Genomic DNA, 13805 nt, shown 5'->3' with positions numbered 1-13805 from the left:
AGACTGCTGCTTAAATACAGCTATATATAACAGCTAAGCGGAAAAGTGGTTGTGGTGCTTGCTAATTGTCTGTTTGTAGTACTGGCAAGTTGTTAGTGGGGAATTGGTTCCAGAAATCCTGTGGCTGTTTGTTTGTTGGAAAGAGGGTCAGCCTTGCCTAGAATGATTAGTGTGCTAATAGCAGCTCTTCAGGAATATTACTGGCAAAATATTAATATTGAGGGAGAAGTGCAGTAAGTAAGCTTTCCCTTGCTCAAATTTGCTGCAAGAGAGTGTGTCTGAATGGATGAACAATACCTGAACTCTAAGGTTATTTTTAAGTAGTCATTTTCATTTGTTTCTAGAAGTTGAAACTGCTAAGCATGTATACTGAAGAGAGGTCTTAACAGATTTGCTTTAGTAAATTTGAAGAAGAGGTGGGGTTCATTCATCAAGAGTTGCATCTGTTTCCATGCTGATCATCATATAACAGTCCTGAGATATGTTTCAAGTGTGAAAAACATACCTATCTCCCATGGTGTTTCTGTTCTTCATATGCCCGAGCAGGAGTTTCTGCGGCGGTGATCTAGCCCGCATATAAAAATACAAGAATCTAAACAGTGTGAAGGTTTTTAGTTAAGCATTTGTGTTTATTGACCTCCTTGCTTATATTCCTTTTGCCCCTAAGAGAGTCAGTGGGCAGTTCATGGTAACCTTTCTTTTGAGTTTTTAGAAAACTTTAATGGATATTTGAATCTTGCTCTTTTGAAGCTTATCCTGGACTTAAACAACCTATAGTTAATGCTCTTGGGTTCATTAGATAACGAACCCAATTCTCACTGGATCCTAAGCTTGCTAGTTAGTGAGAAACACTTTCCTGGAACAAACACCAGGTACATTTTGGGCCAGCATTCAGTTGTAGTAGCCAAACGCATGTGGCCAAACACCTACATCTCACTGTGCCCTGTCTTCTTGTTAGGGCAGTCATGGTACCAGGCTTTGTCTGTTTTGTGAACACTGCAGTGTCCACATCACCCCTGCTTAACAAACGTATTTGCTGTTTCTTGTCATTAAACCTTGACCCAGTATAAATCTCAGAGCTGGTGAAAACCAGTAAACATGTAAAAAAAGAAAAAATAGTGTCTTCCCAGAGACAAATTAATGTACCATCCTGTTTTGTGTTTGTAATTAGGTAGTCTGATACTGATTGCTGGGTAAGTACTGAAATGATTTAATTTTTCTGCCTGTCTGTGATAAGGGAAAAGGTAGGCATTGTGGTATGCAACTACATTAAAGTATCCTGTGAATGGAATTAAAAATGGTGACTTTGGAATAAAAATGGGTGTTAAAGGCATCATCTGTGGAAAATGTGAAAAACTGCTTTTATGTGAGCCAAGGATATAAGATTTCAGCCTTTTTTACTTATCCATTCACACTTACTCCTGAATGCAGGGCTTTCAGAACAAGCAAGTAAATGGATGCTGAATGCCTTCTGAGCAAGCAGGAAATGACAGGCTTTTTTGTCTTCTCAGAGGTTTCTTATATCCTGTACTGAGCAAAGGAATATCAATTACCAACTAAAGAAGAAAGAAGTTGGAATGGTTCCGTTAAGAGTGTTTTGGAAGAAGCCGCTGGCTAAAATATTTATCTAACAGTTTACTAGAGCACTTCACATATGGGCCAGGCCCTGTTGTCTTTGAACCGGTTTGAGTCTTGCCCTTCCTCCTCCCTGAGCTGTCTCTCAACCTGCCAATATCTATCGATGTCCCAGCACTCTGGAAGTGGGGGGGCACGTATTGTCATCTGCAATCTGGTGTCTTTAAATCATTTGACTTCAGGAACCAGAAATAGACATGTCTTTTTATCTGCTGAACCATTTGATACTGGAGTGGATGTAATTTAAATGGGGGTTAAAACCTGGTTGAATATCGAATGCATTACTGTAGACCAGCCTGTCATTCTCAGGTGGCAGCTCTTGACCCTGTGCACCACTTTGATCCGCTGCTTCAGCACCCTGTGATCTCTTATTTCCGTTTTGGTGTGTTCAATCTCAGAGCTTTCCAGGCCTGTAGCCTGATGTGGTTCCTTGCATTGTTGGGGGTGGCAAAATGTGGCTCCTTAGTTCTAAAACTGGGACCCAGGTTCCCACTGTCTCCACTAAAAATCCACATTCTGTGAAGGAAGTGAGAGGGGGCTTAGACGGGGAAGACTCCTGTTTTTTTTTTGTTTGCTGGGGACCAGGAACAGAAGCTGGGGGAAAGGATAGGTAGTGTCTTCTACAGACAAGACCTATATTAGACTTTCTTTTGCTGCAGAGCTCTTAGAGCTAGTACGTATTGCTTTTTTTTAAAGCTTTTTTCCCCCTATACCCAGATGCTTGTCTTCCATCGTGTACTTCAGATAGAGAGAGGTTGAGTGAGTCCCTTAAGCTCGGGTTGCTGGCAGCCAAGCCAAGGCTCAGGCCCTCAATTCTGACAGCCTCCGGGTCTGTAACACTAACAATCAGCAGCAGTGCACGTGCCACTTGAATTATCTTGGAGGACAGAAAGGTGAGGCCTCTCCTCATCGCAGACACAGCCAAATCCTGCCCCTGCTTTTCTGAGAGCCACCGTTCTTGAAGGACCGCAGCAGGGTCTGCTGAGCAGAACTGGGCCGATATAGCTTCTGAGAACTTGTACAGAAAGTAGCCTTGTCTTACAGAATATATTTACAACCAGTACTGGGCCATTCCTTTCATTTATAAAACAAAGGGGAGGATTGGGTCAGCAGAATGGAAGTGGGAGTGCAGATTTACTGGCTGATTTTTGTGATTACTACCTGATTTGCTTTATTTCTTTGACTGGCATGAGCAGAAGGATGTGAGGGAGAGTTTCCTCTGCTCTCTTTTCTTTTAAAAAGAAAAAATTGTCTATTTTTAGGTTCTGTCACTATCTTAGGGACAGGTAGAAATGGCCATTGAAGGTTATAATGTGCTTGATTTGTTTAAGGTGCCAAAACACTCTGGTGTGCTATTTTCTGGGAGTACTTTCTTACTAGGTTCTCTCTTATCCACAGTATTTATCAGTCTGTCTCTGAAGGACCAGCACAGGACTTGGCCTTTTTTTTTTTTTTTTTTAAAGGTAAGCTCCACACCCAGCATGGAGCCCAACTTGGGGCTTGACCTCATGACCCTGAGCTTAGATCAAGAGTAGGAAGCTTAACTGACTGAGCCACCCACGTGCCCTGCCTTGTGGATCTTTGAAGATTTACGGGCATTCACAATAGTATATGGTACAGTGATGAGGTCCAAAATGCCCCAGAGGTCTTCATGTTGAATGAGTATGGTGGTGGGTGTTCTTCATTGAGAAGGTGCCTACTGAATCAGTGCTTCTCAAATAAATTTTTTTTTTTTTCCAGTTCATCTCAGGCTGAGAGATACTCTTAGAAAAATACAGTAAAAATGAATTACTAGGGGGGAAAAAAGCCAAAATAAAAGACATACAAAATACAAGCCTTAGTTTTTCAAATTAAATTCAGTCCACAAAATTACTTCATCAGCTTGCTCTAAAATTTTCTAAATGCTTATTCTCCGTTTTTGTACCTGTCTGCTGCAGACAGGGCATCAGCTATTTGGGATCTGTTACTCCTTCAACCACACTTTGAGTAGACTAGTTTAAATAGTTATGTTCCCCCCACCCCCATCTCACCTTTCTTCTTTCTCCCTTTCCTTCCCTACTTCCTTTCTTTAAGTATCCCTGCTGGTGCAATGAATAGTGGCACTAAGGACAAGTTTGAGTTCCCTTGTCTTCTGTTTTATCCCAGCTAAAATCGAGGAGTCAGAACTAAGGTTTACTGAACGTTTATTGCATCAAGATACTGTACTGAACACTTCTAGGTTTCTAGTAACTATTTGAAGTAGATATTCTTGTTAACCCTCTTCACTGATGGGAAACCTAGGCCTGCAAGAGGCTAGATATGCCCAGGCTTGAACTCCCTTCTGTTGGTTTGAATTCAATACCGTGCCCTTAGTCTCCTAGGTTTTAAATTTCATTGTATATCAAGACTGTTTAGTAAAGAAGTGAATTTTCAAGATCTGTTTGAAAGAGGAAAGTAGTAGAAGTGTTTAAATAGAAGTATTGCTCATTGATTGCTCATTTAGAGCAAAATAAAGAGTAGAAAGCCCACCGTGAATGAGTGTGGCGAGCATTGCTCTTATTTACATATGTGTAGTAGTAAAATAATCTTGATTGAGGAAAAAGCTGGAACATACTTCCTAAATCTTTATACTAACCCCTGCTGGTTTTGGGTGGGGTGAGAAAGATGAGTTTTGCAGGAAGGCCAAACCTTTATCCGTTTATCTCCAGGTGCTTGCTTTTTTGCATTAGTTTTGTGCTTACTGAGCTGTCAGTTTAATTTACTGTCTAAAGCTCAGCCTATTATTTCTCAGGTTTGCTGCCCTACAGGTATATTGTAAAGGGTTTCTGTGAAATCTTGGAGCAACTTTTAGTTTCAAAATGCCAAGGCTTTGTGCTTGTGAAAATAGGTTGTGTTCAGCTTCTTGCTTGATCATCTTTGTTTTGTTTTGCTTCTGAAGCTGAGCTTGAGTTAGAAGAATGATGCTAGAAGCAATTTAAAGGGCACATCAAGTTTTTTACTGTAATCCTGAACTATTGATTGTTGACTTATTTGTAGGTTTAATGCAGACCCATTTCCTTACTTAGCGTCTGACTGGCCATTAAGCTCTGGCAGTGTGCCGGAATGTTGAAATCTTGCATCTTATAATATGATTTGGCTGTCTAAGGGTATTATGTGTGTTGGTTTTTATAGACACAGACAAGGCCCTCGACTTTGTGTGTGCTCCAGAATACAGGAAAGAATTTCTCTACAGCAAAATTATTCACTTCTAGGAGACAACATAAAAAAGTGAGGTGACCTGGAGTCACGCAAATTGGTACTATGTGGACTAACTGGCTTTTACTAATAAATGCAGACTAACATAACAATCTTGAGGAGAAGACCAAGTAGAGAACTGAAAAGGCATGATAGTGTTCAGAGTAGGTCACAAGCACTCCCATGTAAATGGCCCTCAGCATGTGCCTGGTGCCACTCTCCTAGCATAAAGTTGGAATTCAAATCTAGCCAAGGGGCTGCTAAGGTGTTCTGCTTACAGAAGGAGCTTGGCTCAGAGTGGTTGGAGGAGAAGGAATCACTGTCTGCAAAAGACTTTCCCCCTCTTCTTTCACAACGTGGACACATCTTGACTGGAAGAGCAGATGAGGGCTGAGGGAGTTAGATGACAAGGAAACACTAAATTTGGGAATTTGAAAGTGTGAGTCGGAACTAAATGGCTTTAGGAGAGAAGATTCACTATCCCCCCTAATTACAAAGGTAAGACATGCTTAATTCAGAGAACTTGGAACATGCCCCCCAAGTACACATCTTGACTGCCACATTGCCCCTCAAAGTTGTCCGAACAGCCACCATTTTGGAAGTATTAAATTGTTTGGACTAGGTACTTGAGGCTATGGAACATCTGTTTGAAGTGACAGGGAAAGTTGATTTAACAGGAAGATGAGGAACTAGTCCATAAAGAGTGTATAAGAGATCAGCTATAAAGATGACCCCCAGAGTTCAGAATTGGTCAGTTCTTAAAAGACGATGTACAGTCTTTTCCTTTATTCTGTAATGGAAAAGCTTCCTAATGTGTGGAAAGGGATCTGAGACATGCCGGTTTCATGAATAATTAGTCATTTTGCCACTCCCCTCAAACCATTTGAAAGAATGGTTATCTGTGACTCTGTCCTAATTTGGGAGATGTAGGGAAAAGTAACAGGCCTGAAATATGTGAACTTGGAGTGGCACACCATAATACTTCTTCCATCTTGTAATATTTTGCAGTGGGCTTTGCCCATCACTGTCTTTATTCCTCACGGTGGAATGTGTTGAATGGGTGTTGGCATCATCTTTATTTAGAAGGGAAAGATCCTGAAACCAAGATGGAGAGATTACTTAGAATCAAAGGTTGAACTTGAACCCAGATACTTCTTAATGCCTTGCCTTGTATCCTTATTATTTTGTCTTTCTGCAAAGACACTAAGCTCATTCTTTTGCCACTGGTCATTTCTTGATGTTTTGGTTCTGTCTTTCCTCCCAGACCTTCTCTTACCTCTTTCTTTGAAGTGACATTTCCATTTATTCCCTTCCGTGCGAAAGCCTTGCTGGTTAACTAAATCAGTTGTAGTGAGGAAAATGCTACTTAGAAGAGTAATACCATAAACTGAGTTGTAGCAAACCTCACTTTTCCCATCCGAGGTACACTTTGGAACAAAAACAATACCAATGTTTGTTGCTGCTGCTGAATAGTTTTCAGGTGCCCTTTATGTGAAGGGGCTTGAGTCTCTGGAAACTTGTACTGGATAGAGCTGATCAGTGTGGTTTATGCTCTCTGAGTAGGTCATTGGTGGCAAGCAAATGGAGAGTGGCAAACTAGAACACATGTCATATTTGGAACTTTGGGTGGACTAGACTGTCAGGGTTTAGAGCAGATGGGGTTTCCTTCCTTTCTTTAGGCTGTTTTCCCTTACATTCCTTTTGTCTGTTCTTTGTATCTTTTCTCCTGTCTTCCTTTCATTCTCAGTTTCCTTTTATCTTTTGCATCCCTCTCTCTCTGCCCCTTCTACTACCCCCCCCTTTAGACTGGCTGTCTATCCAGAGCAGTTATTACTAATGGGGGAGTGTACCTCCTTTTTTCTGAGCATCTCTTAGTTGTGAAATCATGGCTCTTAGAATGGTTCCTCCAGCCTCATAGCGTTCACCACCACAGCTGTCTTGCCATGTAGAGTCAGCCCGGTTTAGGTGTGTGGTTGAGCTGGGCCAGGTGGAGAGATGCGTTGTGTGCCAGCCTGGCCTTGCTGGCTGCCTCTTCCTCATGTGTTCTCATTACTTGTGTTTTCAATTGCATTTGCAAACTCCAAAGAAGTGATATTTAGTTTTATCCATATATATAACTTGCTTATGTTTTGCTCTTCTAATGGGTGCCCTGAAGTATGTTTCCTTATTTTGGGCTCTTTCCTATGGACTCTGCTAATACTATGCTTTCGTTTTTTTGGTGCCTGACTCAGCTTGATACTGAGGACTTGTAAGAATTTTCTGTACACAGCAAACTAAGGTTTTGGGTGAGAGTGTTACAACTTACTCTTTTTGAGGATTGATTATACATTAAAGCAAAATCCTAAGAAGAGGGAGTGATAGGGAAAAAAATGACCAAGGAAAGAGGAATATTTGATTTTGTTTCTCATGTTTTAGGAATTAAGTTATAAATTAATCCAGCTCCCAGTTTCATTATTTTTTTTTAATTTTTACTTATTTATGATAGTCACAGAGAGAGAGAGAGAGAGAGAGAGAGAGGCAGAGACATAGGCAGAGGGAGAAGCAGGCTCCATGCACCGGGAGCCCAATGTGGGATTCGATCCCGGGTCTCCAGGATCGCGCCCTGGGCCAAAGGCAGGCGCTAAACCGCTGCGCCACCCAGGGATCCCTCAGCTCCCAGTTTCATATGTGTTCTTCACCATTTGTTAACTATTCATCCTACTAGCTCATTTTTTGTTGGGGGAGGAGGGGTGTTATGGAACGAGGTTTATTTTGGAGCAGCAGACATATTGCAGAGCATCTAGGTTTTTCCCTGGGAGTTGAGAAGGGAAAGGAGCTGCAAATCTCATCTGTTTTTTGTATTAGCTTTCTGCCTCAGGTTGGTTTTAATTTCCTGCTCCATCCTTCTCACGCCCTGAATGCCTTTGACAAACAGAAAGAAGCTCTTTGTTGGTTATTCTGCAACATAGCATTACCAAAAACTTAATAGAAATGCAGATTCTCAGGCCCCGCCCCAGATCCACTGAATCCAGATTTCTGAAAGTGAGACCCAGAATCTGTTTAACAAGCCCTCCACTTTGAGATCAACTGGAGTAAATGCTGGCAGAGGTCTAGTGTAGGTAAATCCTGCTTTTCTAGTCATCTTTGCTAACTTTTAAACTTCATCCACCTGTGTACCAGCCCTGAACTTTGAGCCTGCAAAGGAGTGTGTTTATCTTTTGAGTGTTTGAGTCCATAAAGAATTTGTAACGACCCTTGTTTGTGTCTTTGCTTCATCAAGGATACATTGGTCAGTAAACTATATCTGAAAAATGTGTATATATTAAAAACTTATAATTGGTCATTGATTACTCATTCACTATGAAGTTATCAACATGGATACTGAGGCTGTAGCTCAAAATACATAGCCTGAAAAGCAGTCAGAGCCCAGAGGGGAATGAAGAGAGGGAGACAGGAAAGGGAAGTGAAGGGATTAATAATCCCATCTTGGTTAATTATCATTATCCTCTCTGATCGCTGTGAGCGGATGTGCTGTTGCTTCTGCAAACGTTAATAATTCATGGATGGACTATGCCAAAGGGAGGCCTTAAATCTGGTCTCTCAGCAGATTAAATACACCGTCTGCCATCAGTAGGAGCCAGGAGAGATGAAAGATGGACTTGTTGTTTTTATTCATTAACCTGATTTTCTTTGCTTTTCTCTTAGCTTCTCTCGACCTCATTTTGTTTACCTTTTCATTTGCTTCGCTTTGTGCCCTCCTCCTGCATTGAGTGCTGGGGATCTTGGGTCTACTGTTAATGACATTAGATTTTACTTTTCCTTCAATGCTGGTAACAACAGATGCCATGAGAGAAAGCAGAGAGGCAGAATAACTATTTCCTTGGAAATGTCTAAATCAGTCTGCATATTTGAAAAATGTATTAAAATGTGCAAAGCCTGTGTCTTAGAAATCATTTGAAATGGCTTCTCTTTGTTTTGAAGAGTAATTCTATTGTATAGGTAGCTGAAGATACAGTGTTCTTACTTCAGGTAGGTCTGGTGACGTTCTCCATTTTATAGATGGGGGAAGTGAGATGTGTAGTGAATGAATGACTTGTGCAGGGCTACCTAGAACCTACTTCTCTCTCCAACATCAGTATGCTTTCTACTAGACTTCATTACCTCTTCCTTTTAGAAATTGTATGTAAGTAGCCTTAAGAAGGCATTTTACCCATATTTCACCATACTCATTTCACTAGTAAGGCTTAAATAGTACTTAATTAGATTAAGTTCGAATAGTATATAGGTAGCTAGCTTCACAGGAACACTTGATTGCATTCTAGGTGTAAATTTTCCATGAAGCACCGCAGTCAGAATGTTGATGACAGTCTGTACTTGTATAGACATTTCTAGTTTCTGAGTAACAGCCCTCAATAATTCATAGGCTAATCAATAAATATATTTTGAGCACTTGACCCTATGCATGATGCTTTGTTAAGCTCCCTAAGTGAATATAATATGGTCACCATCTTTAGTAGATTTTCAGTGTTTTTCGGTTTACCTCAGGGGGGGTTGGCTACTTGGAATACCCCAGCATCAACTTAAGAATGAGTGATGGCAAAGTACTAGAACTGGAAATGTTTTAGTCATCTCAAGTAGTTTGCTGGAGGACTTAGTGGTAAGAGGCATGTTAATAAAACCAGACCATTGTTTTTAAAATGATTTCCACTGGTGTCACTGTTGGAAGGCTGGTGGAGAAAAGAATGGTGTGGGAAAAGCAGATTTTAAAATCACCCTAATTTTCATAAAACTTTTAGAATTGCAGATCCTTGTGTTTCTATTGTAGAGGTGGAAAATACAGAGATGAAAACCTGACTGGGTGTCTCATAAGGCAACATAAGTTCTGGCTTGCCTTGGTTGTCTGTCCTGATTTGAAGTGGCGGGAGATGGAAGGCAGGGCCTCCTCACCAATCCCGACCTCTCTTGCATGGCCAGCATCCTGTGGGGCATCAGCATATTTTCTTTTTCACATTCATTTTGCTGCTATTCTCATATTTTATAATTTTCTTAGGGTTTGCATCCCTCAGTATAATTTTATTAGGACTTAATACCAAAATTTATTTCTTGCTTTGAAGAATGCCATATTCAACTTTATAATAAGGATTAATGAGAAAATAGAATCTTGGCCTACAATTTCCTTCATAGAAAAATTTCAAGAACTCTATTTTGTATGGCAGTGAATTTGAAAATCTGACCAGATAACAGAATACAGTTTTTTCCTGTGTAAGTTATTGAGTGGATAATTTTTAGTAATCCTTTTCTTTTTATTAATATCAGAAATAGAAAATTATGCAGAAAAAATTGCATCAAAATTAGTGTCTCTTCTCTAAAATAACAATAATATTATAAACCTTGCTTCAATAAGCAAATGCAAACTCTGAATATCTGCATATATAGAAGAAATTTTGGGGTGATATTTAGCTTTAGTATTCCTTCAAATAACAGCTTCTCTACTGAATTTAAAATAGAATTTAACAGAATTCTATTTACAATCAACCTGGTAAGAAATACATCTGTTGAATAGAACACATTTGTAACAAGAACTAGTAAGCTAGAAGCCTTTCTTTTGTATCCACCATTATCCCATGTGATAACTTAAGATTCCCTGGAATCTGTGGTTCAGGTACATACTAAAGACACATAGTGTCCCATTATGCTGTGCAAAGAGTTCTGTAACCAAGAAACTCAGAACCTGAACCCAGGACCTAGACCAGGTCACTGTGTGACCTTGGCCAAAATCTGGGTTTCTCTTTCCCTTGTGGCACAGTTTAAGAAAACAAGGGACTAATTTCTTAATCTGTGCCACAAGGGAAATGAATTACCCCCTGAAATTTCATGGCTGTGACTCTGAGTCTTCATATACTTTATTATTTCATATTTTTTATTGAGATAGACCTTCTTTAAATAGACTACAAGTTCTTGCCAAAATCACTCGTTACCTCTATATAAATACTGAGGCCTGATAGATACTGTGAGTGTGTGTGTGAGAGAGACAGACAGATTGACTGACTGAGAGCTCTCCTCATTCTGATTTTCTGAAATCTGGGACTATAGTGAATTGCCCTGGAGGAATTTTTGAGGAGAGATGCTTCCATCTCCCATGTTAGCCCATTCCCATTAGTAACTGCATTGACTGGGGCACTGCTTCCTGAAAACGTATTTAAAATGGAAATCTTACTTGTGAAATACTTTCACCCTTGTGCATTAAGTTTTGGCCTCCTTTTAAACCCTGCTTCCATCCTTTCCAATTTATAGGCATAACCGTGCTCTGGGGCAGAGGAAACTCATCAGCTTATTAATGCAAAGGGAGCTTTCTTTTCCCTCTTTTTTCTTGACCCCTGGGTAGACGAGTTTGCATATGAGTAACAGAGATGGAACTTCTGTTTGTTTTACTCCTAAATAATGACAAGCAGATATCAGCTGATTTTTATTGACTGCTTAAATCTAGCTGCCCTCACTTAAAACAGTATTCAAGGTGAAATGTCATTGATAAAATTAGCAGATTGCTTTTTCATTCTCAGCTGATTTGTCAGGACAGATCAGCTGTGAGTGCCACACCACTGACTTTGGGCCAGGACCATCTCATCTTCCCTGAACCTCCTTGGCACTAGATGCAACTGAGAAGAAAGCCGACTTTGGGAATTGAATATTATTGGTAATGATGCTTAGTCATAGACAAGAGCTTGGTGCCTCTGCACGTTGGCCAAGAACTACCTCAGCATCTGTCTTCCTACCTAAGGCTACAGTGATCTCAGGGAGCTAAAGAAATTTGAAAGAACAAACAACACACAGAAGTAATATTTAGCTCCCCTTGAAGTCTTTGCCTGTGTCTACCTGGGTGGGGTATAGTGAACACTAATAAAAATCAACAAAGTGGTATTGTTGAGTGCCCATTAAGGACAACACAATAGTAGGCCCTGATGATAATTAGAATAAACATAAATTCATAAGTCCATTGTCTTCTACCTGGAGAGTCAAGACTGACTAATGTTGCTATAATAGAATCAAACTGTCCAAGAGTGTGCAAAATGACAGAATTGAGTGGGAATGATACGAGGTTCCTGATGAAATGAGGTTCCCAATGAAATAGGACTTCAGAGGAGAGGAATGGGTAATGATGAGTGAATTCTGGAGTAGTTGTGGAAGACCACCTGGAACAGACAGGATTTGAATGGGTCTTTGAAAGATTAAACGGGCTTGGCTTGCGGCAAATGAAAGAAGATATGAGAATAATAGCCTGACCAAAGTCAGGGAGGTGAGAACAGAAGTTATGTGCTAAGAAATAAAATCTGTCAGGGAGGGAGTATCAAATGTGGAAGGAGTGGCTGCCAAGCAGTATAGTGTAGGCAGTACATGCTGTTGAAAGTTTTGGAGCAGGTAAATGTCAAGAAGAAAGGGGGGAGTGTGTGGAAACATGGAAGTTGGCTTGGCCAGTAGAAGAGATACCTGCTGAGGTGTTGTCCAGAGATCATTGTAATAATCCAGCCATGGTGGTGACACCAGGACCAGGTTGGTGGGTGAGAAAACGCGCAGAGGAAAAGATGTGTGAGAGATGCTGGAATAAAACATCTGCCACACTTCGTGCCTGATGGGCTTAAGAGGATGTTCAGAAATAACTTGAAGTTTGTAACGAGGAGAAGGGTTGGTGCTATTGGTCGAGGCAGAGAATTAGGAAGATTAACTGGATTGAGAGTTGAGATTTCATTTCAATTTTTGATGTTCTGGCAAGATATCCTGTGGAAATGCCCCTGAAACATCTAGAGATAGGATAAGTACTGTTCAGGAAATAGCTCCAGACAGAATTTTCCAGAGCCACTGGTGTAGAGGTAAGAATTGTGGCAGTGAAAATGAACATATGGGAGGGGAAAGTGTATGGTGTGGGGCAAGGGAACAAGGTCTCAGTGAGAAGAGAGGAGCCAGGAGGACATTGATGATGAGGGCGATGGGAAATGGGATCCAGCTATGCCTCAGAAGGCTAGGGGATAGGGCACAGTAATTGCCCAACCTCACATGGCCTCTCATTCTTAACTCTTAAAAGCACTTACGCACCAGTGATATTACTTTATCTTCCTAGCAGCCCTGTGAACCTGGCAGAAGGTAGAACAGAGCTCACCAGGGATCTGTCAGAGTTTGATTCCTGGATAAAGCCATGCATATTGTCAGGGTACATTAGAGCTTTATAGTTGTTCGAGTGAACATGATAATTTCACCTGGCAATTATGATTATAATTCTACTTAAGCCACATGATTTCAATGGCTTCCTTTTTCTGTTCTATAATCTTATCAATGATAATAGGTAGAAAATAGAGTACTAATGTCACATCTTCAAGAATGTCTCATCCTTGGTACGTTTCGAGTGTGGGCCTAAGGAATTTGGAACTAGCTTCCCCTCCACTCTTTTTTTTCTTGCTCAGAGATCTTTCAAACCAGTTAACTACATGAAGGTCAGAGAGTCTTTGGAATCTGGATACCTTAAGTTGGGTAAAGTGTCCTACTTTCTCCTATATGTGTACTTGGCTAAGAAGCTTTTTAATGGATTGATTGCTAGAATCTGTAGAGAGATGGAAATAGAAATAAACTTGAAGCTTTTCTATTGAAGATTTTCATTACAGTGAATTCTGAGGAACTGTGTAAAGGCATGCTTTGTTGGATTTTGCATAGAATGCTGTTTAAGAATTCAGGCCCTCACCTGAAATTCAGAGATTTTTCAAATACACAGAGACCTTAATCCACTTTGTGGTAGTAAGCTCCATCTGTCTTTATACTTTTAGGTGTCTAGGTTTTTTATATAGGGTGTATCTGATGTACAACTAGCTGTTGTAGTTAAGAATGGTGCGCAGTGCACAGAGGATTTTGAAATGTGGTATCCATCCCTTTGGTAGAAAGGATCAGATATTATCTCCATTTGTATAAGCAAGCCCATTTTTATTTCTTATATT

At 40.4% G+C, this 13805-nt stretch overlaps 1 protein-coding gene across 2 annotated transcripts in view; it reads left to right on the top strand.

The window, feature by feature from the left end:
- Nucleotides 1–13805, top strand: part of NUP93 (nucleoporin 93) — a 108699-nt gene that overhangs the window by 38260 nt on the left and 56634 nt on the right. The gene's annotated exons all lie outside the window — the stretch shown is intronic.

Source organism: Canis lupus, chromosome 2 (assembly GCF_011100685.1).
Source record: "Canis lupus familiaris isolate Mischka breed German Shepherd chromosome 2, alternate assembly UU_Cfam_GSD_1.0, whole genome shotgun sequence".
Taxonomy (NCBI): Eukaryota; Metazoa; Chordata; class Mammalia; order Carnivora; family Canidae; genus Canis; species Canis lupus.
The sequence above is the reverse complement of the archived record's forward strand: the minus strand, read 5'-3'. Positions and strand labels throughout refer to the sequence as shown.